The sequence below is a fragment of the Aulonocara sp. 'chitande type north' Nkhata Bay genome, linkage group LG16, assembly GCF_057382095.1.
Source record: "Aulonocara sp. 'chitande type north' Nkhata Bay isolate Kocher_YH1m ecotype deep benthic linkage group LG16, A_spYH_male_GT1.1, whole genome shotgun sequence".
Taxonomy (NCBI): Eukaryota; Metazoa; Chordata; class Actinopteri; order Cichliformes; family Cichlidae; genus Aulonocara; species Aulonocara sp. 'chitande type north' Nkhata Bay.
This window is the reverse complement of record NC_141359.1, coordinates 2,511,891-2,517,596: the sequence shown is the minus strand read 5'-3', so window position 1 is coordinate 2,517,596 and position 5,706 is coordinate 2,511,891. Positions and strand designations below refer to the sequence as shown.

Sequence of the window (5,706 nt, the reverse complement as noted above, 5' to 3'; positions counted from 1 at the left end):
ACTGTAACTGAGTAGAGGCAAAGCAAAAACTGCCTTGACTTGCGCTCAAACAACCTTTGGTAACTCTAAATCTATATGGAGCATCAAAATCATTCTTTCACCGTAAGAAACAGCAGGCTTTGGTGAACAGTCATGGAAATTTTCAGGGCTCTGTGGAAATCCATCAAAAAGATATGACGAGAGAAAAAAGTGGTTCATTTCCAGAGATTGAAATCTGATGAAATCTGAGCGAGGGACAAATTTCCTACCCTCAAACAAGTCCAACTCATTTCAGAACGGTAATAGGTGAGAAAGAAATTCTTGAATTGTGAGCGTCAGGAGTGTCTGAACATATACGGGGACAAGCCTCATGTCTTAACTTCGCTTCGTTAAGGAGATATGACAATTTGAAAATGCCTCTCATTAGAGAAATCCAGCGGTGATTTTGAACAAACTCTCCATTGAGTTTATATGGAGAGTTTTCTGACTTTGTGTTACTCTGAGGAGATTTGCAAAATATCTATGAGTCACACAACAATGATAGTGACATTTTCTGAAAGCCAGCAAAAATACCTACGTTTTGATGTATAATTTGTGGGGCTTGAGTGGAAATTGAGCAAGTAGCAAGAAGTTGTTTGGACATGAAGAGAAAATTCAAACAGTTTCACTGTCCCCTCTGAGTTAATTGCATAGCAACCATAGCAACGCATGTATTTTCTGAAAAATCACAATTTTGCAACTGAAAACTCAAAGAGGGATAAGATTAAAACGGTAGAAGATCTGAAAAAGCTGAATCATACAGGAATAGCCAAATCATTTGAGAACATTTTAAAGTTTGAATGGAGTTTCTAGGTGAAAGTATGAGGCAGTAGTTAAGTTTCAAAGACAAGAAAGTTTTAGCAGAATTGTGGAAGTTTCCCATTCATTTCAATGGGACAAATTAAAGGAAAAAAGTGTAATATTTTAAAAAGTATAATAGTAAGAAACACCAAAAGTCATAGCCGGCATTAGCAGAAAGAGCAGAACAGTTTAGAGTTTGAACGGTGAAAATAGCACAAAAATTGTGGAAGTAGATCCACGGCAAAAAGTGTACGGAAACACCCGGAATAATAATAAAGAAGAAAGAGAAACAGGATCTCAATAGTGTGGATGCCTATTAAGGCATCCACACAACTAGAAAAATTTGCATTTCCTGCGAAAATGCAGTGTGGATGCTTTGAAGCTGAAGCTGCATGCAAAAAGTAGCTGAAAAAGCTGAAAAGTTGCAGAAATTGTAAAGCTGAAGCTGTCTGCTGAAGATAGTTGAAAATAGCTGAAGAAGCTGAAGAAATCAAAGCTAGTTTTTAAAAAGTTGTTGAAATTTTAATAACTTTGCAGAACAACATCAAGTTAACAAAAATGCAATAACTTAGCAGAAATGCAATAACTTAGAAGAAACATAACAATTCAGCAGAAATGTTGTAATTTACCAGAAGCTACAACTTAGCAGAAATGTAATAATTTAGAATAACATAACTTAGCAGAAATGATATAATTTAGTAGAAAATTAATAACTTGGCAGAAATATTACAACTTATCAGAACTGCTATAATTTTGCAGAAATGTAATTATTAGGAAAAAACTGTAAACAGATAAAAGCTAAAAATGATGAAGTAACCTCAAAGTTACTTGTTTAACTGTGAAAAATGACCAGAAACATTAGAAAAGGAAGAAAACCAATTCAATTAAATTTATATAGCGCCAATTCACAACAAAAGTCGCCTTAAGGCGCTTCATAGATACAGAGAAAAACCCAACAATCATATGACCCCCTATGAGCAAGCACTTTGGCGACAGTGGGAAGGAAAAACTCCCTTTTAACAGGAAGAAACCTCCAGCAGAACCAGGCTCAGGGAGGGGCGGCCATCTGCTGCGACCGGTTGGGGTGAGAGAAGGAAGACAGGAATACCAGCCAGCAGATAAACTGATGTGAAACAAAACCAAAGTAAAATTGCAGAATTTACACAGTTGGTGAAATGTAAAAATGGCAACAAAAAAAACCCAAACAAACAAACAAACAAAAAAACAAAAACAAACAACATTTAGTTAATAAATGCACAAGATGATTTGATGATAAATATGGTACCAATCTACAAAATACTGTCGAAATGAAGTCCACATTGTGATATATTTCAGGTGTGGAGAGTCACACAGCTAAACAATCGATGTGCATATTTAAAGAATCAAATAAAGAACATTGTTGTGGAATAAATTACAGTGAATAATAATCACTGCCCTGCGTTAGAGAGTGACTTATGATGAGGTATTAATTGGCTTAACTTTACCTCTAACAGCTTTTCACATAGTGCTGTGACCAGGGTGAAATCCATCATAAAGTAACTGTAAACAGTAGAACCATTAGCATGAATGTTATGGTTCTACTCTGATCAAAACTCAAGTCAGCTGTTTGACCTGATATAAAATGATAAAGAGGAACACATATAAATGACCTTTATGAACTTTTCAAAATGACTTTATATGTCTGACCCATTATCTATATATATTAGAGCAGATGTGGAAAACCACTGTTAGACCTACTCTATACTAACACAAACACAGTCACAAATTCATTGCTAGTGTGACATGTGGTCCTTTTTGCCTTTGACCAATGATATGCTGGTTACTTGGACCAGTTTAGTATTTGCTGTCACAGAGGAATGTTAACCATAAATCCAAAAGACAAAACTGAAAAAATATGTTAATTGCAAACATGTTTTTGCTTAGTAAAAGGATTGAAATTACATGGAAACTATCACCTTAAAGCCTCATTGTAAATATCATCACAAACAGATGTTTTCCACGCGGTTAACAAAGCTCCACCACATCCAATCACTGCATATAAATCTAAAAGAAAACAACAACAAATAAAATGTAATTAACACAAGTGAAGTCTAAGGAGCTTGGAAAGAAAAGCGTCTGGACTTCTTTGAGTTCCTTGAAGACGTTTCACCTCTCATCCGAGAAGCTTCTTCAGTTCTAAGGGTCAATGGTGGAGAGTCCCAGATTTAAACCCAGTGTGAGTTTCTCCCCAAACAGGGACAAAGAACCCCCTGATGATCCTCTACCTAATCACATGAGCCAAGGTGTGAAAGTGGGTGTGGGTCCCAATCAGCCAGGGTTTTGGGTGAGCTCATTGTGAAACCTGGCCCCACCCTATCATGTGATTTCCTGAGGTCAGGAAATCACCCACGCCCACTCCCAGGATGTGAGTGGACGTTACAGTGTCTGGGGAGGGAACTCAAAACTGGATTATAGATGGCAGACAGTTGGTGTTGTAAACCACCGCCTCTGTTCAAAGATGGTCGCTCACAGTGGACGTAAATGGCTTCTTTCACTCCTCCATCTATCCAAAATGTGAACATTGGCATCCTCAAAGAGTGACCTTTGTCCTTTAGATGCAGATGAACTGCTGAGTCTTGTCCCGTGGAGGTGGCTCTTCTGTGTTGTGCCATGCGCTGGTGAAGTGGCTGTTTGGTCTCTCCGATGTAGAAGTCTGGGCATTCCTCGCTGCACTGTACAGCATACACCACATTGTTAAGTTTGTGTTTAGGAGTTTTGTCTTTCAGGTGAACTAGTTTCTGTCTGAGTGTTTTGCTGGGTCTGAAGTACACTGGGATGTCGTATTTGGAGAAAACTCTCCTGAGTTTTTCTGATACACCGGCTACATAGGGGATGACAATGTTGTTGTGTCTGTCTTTCTTATCCTCCCTCGCTGGTGTCTGATGTTCTTTTCTGTGAAGCTGGAATGCAGGCACACTGGACGAGCTTGTTCTAAAAAATACAGAAAAAGGAACATTTTATTTGTCTGTAGAAACCCTAAAAACTACAAATAAGTTATACAATGAACAATGTTGAAATACCTTATAGGTGCTGCGGGCCACATAACCAGAATCCAGAGCAATCTCACACTTACATGATGGTGAGGAAAGACATGAGCTCTGCAATGAGGTTTGAATGTCTCAGTTGGGACACTGAAGAACTCAGAAGACAGCAATACCTGCACCGAGAGACAGAGTAGAAAAAGCATAGATTTGTAATCCATAATGTCAATTAAAACTCAAAAAGTGTCAACAAGTATAATCATTTGAGTGTGGAATTGTTTATTCAATAAACAGGATTTTAATTAATTAATTGAATTAAAAACACTGACATTTTTTATCAAAGATAAAGAATCATACCTCTCTCTGCTCTGAGGATCACTGAGCATCTCTGACAGGAAATACAGTTTCCTCAGTAGGAGTCATCATTGATGGTCTCAGAGGTTGTAGTGTGGCAGCATGATGATGGTCTCCAGATCAGGCAGGAGGTCAGGTGATGGGTGTGTCATCTTCTCCATTGAAGACACACTGGTATGGCAGTTCATAACACAGCAGTCTCCTTGTGGCATGTAGTTATCTGTGCAGTCCAGCACTGATGGATCAGGTTTGGCTCAGCAGTTCATGAAGATGGTGTTAAGATGTTGTTGTTTCAGCTGAGGATGGTGAAGTTTGAAGGTTTTCCCACAAAGGAGACTGTGCCCTATCTGAAAAAATATATCTAACAAAACACGTGCTTATAACACCACCCACCCAGCTCAGCCCCCAAGTGTCTATGTAATGCTGGTATGGGGTGTCGGTTACTAAGTTTAATTAGTGCATCAGAAAGCGGGGGCTACACCTAAAGCCCACACTTTCTGATGTCTTTGTTTATTAGCAGCTTTTTCCAGCTGCTCAGAGCATTCTGACTTGGCCTTTATCCACCCAAACCCAAACCCACCCGGATAAAGGCCAAGTCAAACTCACACACCATACCAGCATTACATAGACACTTGGGGGCTGAGCTGGGTGGGTGGTGTTAAACTGTAGTCGGGAACTTTCAGAAAACTATCCATTTACTTCTAAATCAGTTTTTATACATATTCTGTAAGCTGTACTAATGTTTTTCTCTACATAATGTATCATTATAGACATCTCTGGTAGCCTAAAGATAGTTTATAACTTTTGACATTTTTTACCTGTAAAACATGATAAGCAAAAACTCATTCATCACAAAAACTTTTGATTCTACAAAATCTACTATAATCAAGAAAATATAATTGTCTGTATTTATTCGTGTATGTCATCATAATAAATATCTGCATTTATCTGGGATTTATTTATTTACTATTTCATATTTTAAAGCCCTTGGAGGGGAAGATCTCGTTTGTTGAGCTACATACGTCATAGTAAAAAGATTTAGTCATTTAAAACATGATGTTGGTTTATCAAATGTTGCAGCACATTTCAGATCAGAGGTGCATGATAGCAGATGTTCTCTGCTCTGCATGAAGTTCAGCAATGATTTGGTGAAATGATTAATAACATTGCAATAAGAAAGGGTCTTCTGACAGACAGAGTAGGGAAGACCCTTTTTTCAATGAAAAATCTTTTTCATGCTCTACAATCAGTAAACTCTGTAACAAACATGATCTGTAATTGTTTCAAAACTCACCAGACGACTTCATGATTGGCTCGAGGACAGGACACAAAAGACAGGGTTGTGGTAACTGTAATATGATCTCAGAACACCTGAATACAGACATTTCTGTGGCTGAGAAATAAAAATGAGGTCAAGCAGGGTGTTCTTGTCTGTAGTGGCAGAAGTGATCAGCTGTGAATACCCTCTCGACTGAAACTGCTCCAGAATCTGTTTTCTTCCACTCTGCAACTG

At 38.2% G+C, this 5,706-nt stretch overlaps 1 long non-coding RNA gene across 1 annotated transcript; it reads right to left on the bottom strand.

Annotated features, from left to right (window-relative positions):
* Positions 1-1,328: 1,328 nt before the first annotated feature.
* LOC147310793 (uncharacterized) lies at positions 1,329-5,062 on the bottom strand. Its single transcript, XR_015125441.1, has 3 exons — positions 4,197-5,062; positions 3,879-4,015; positions 1,329-3,789 (listed from the first exon to the last, which is right to left on the bottom strand). It is a non-coding gene; the product is annotated as an uncharacterized LOC147310793 (long non-coding RNA).
* Between the last annotated feature and the right edge of the window lie 644 nt (positions 5,063-5,706).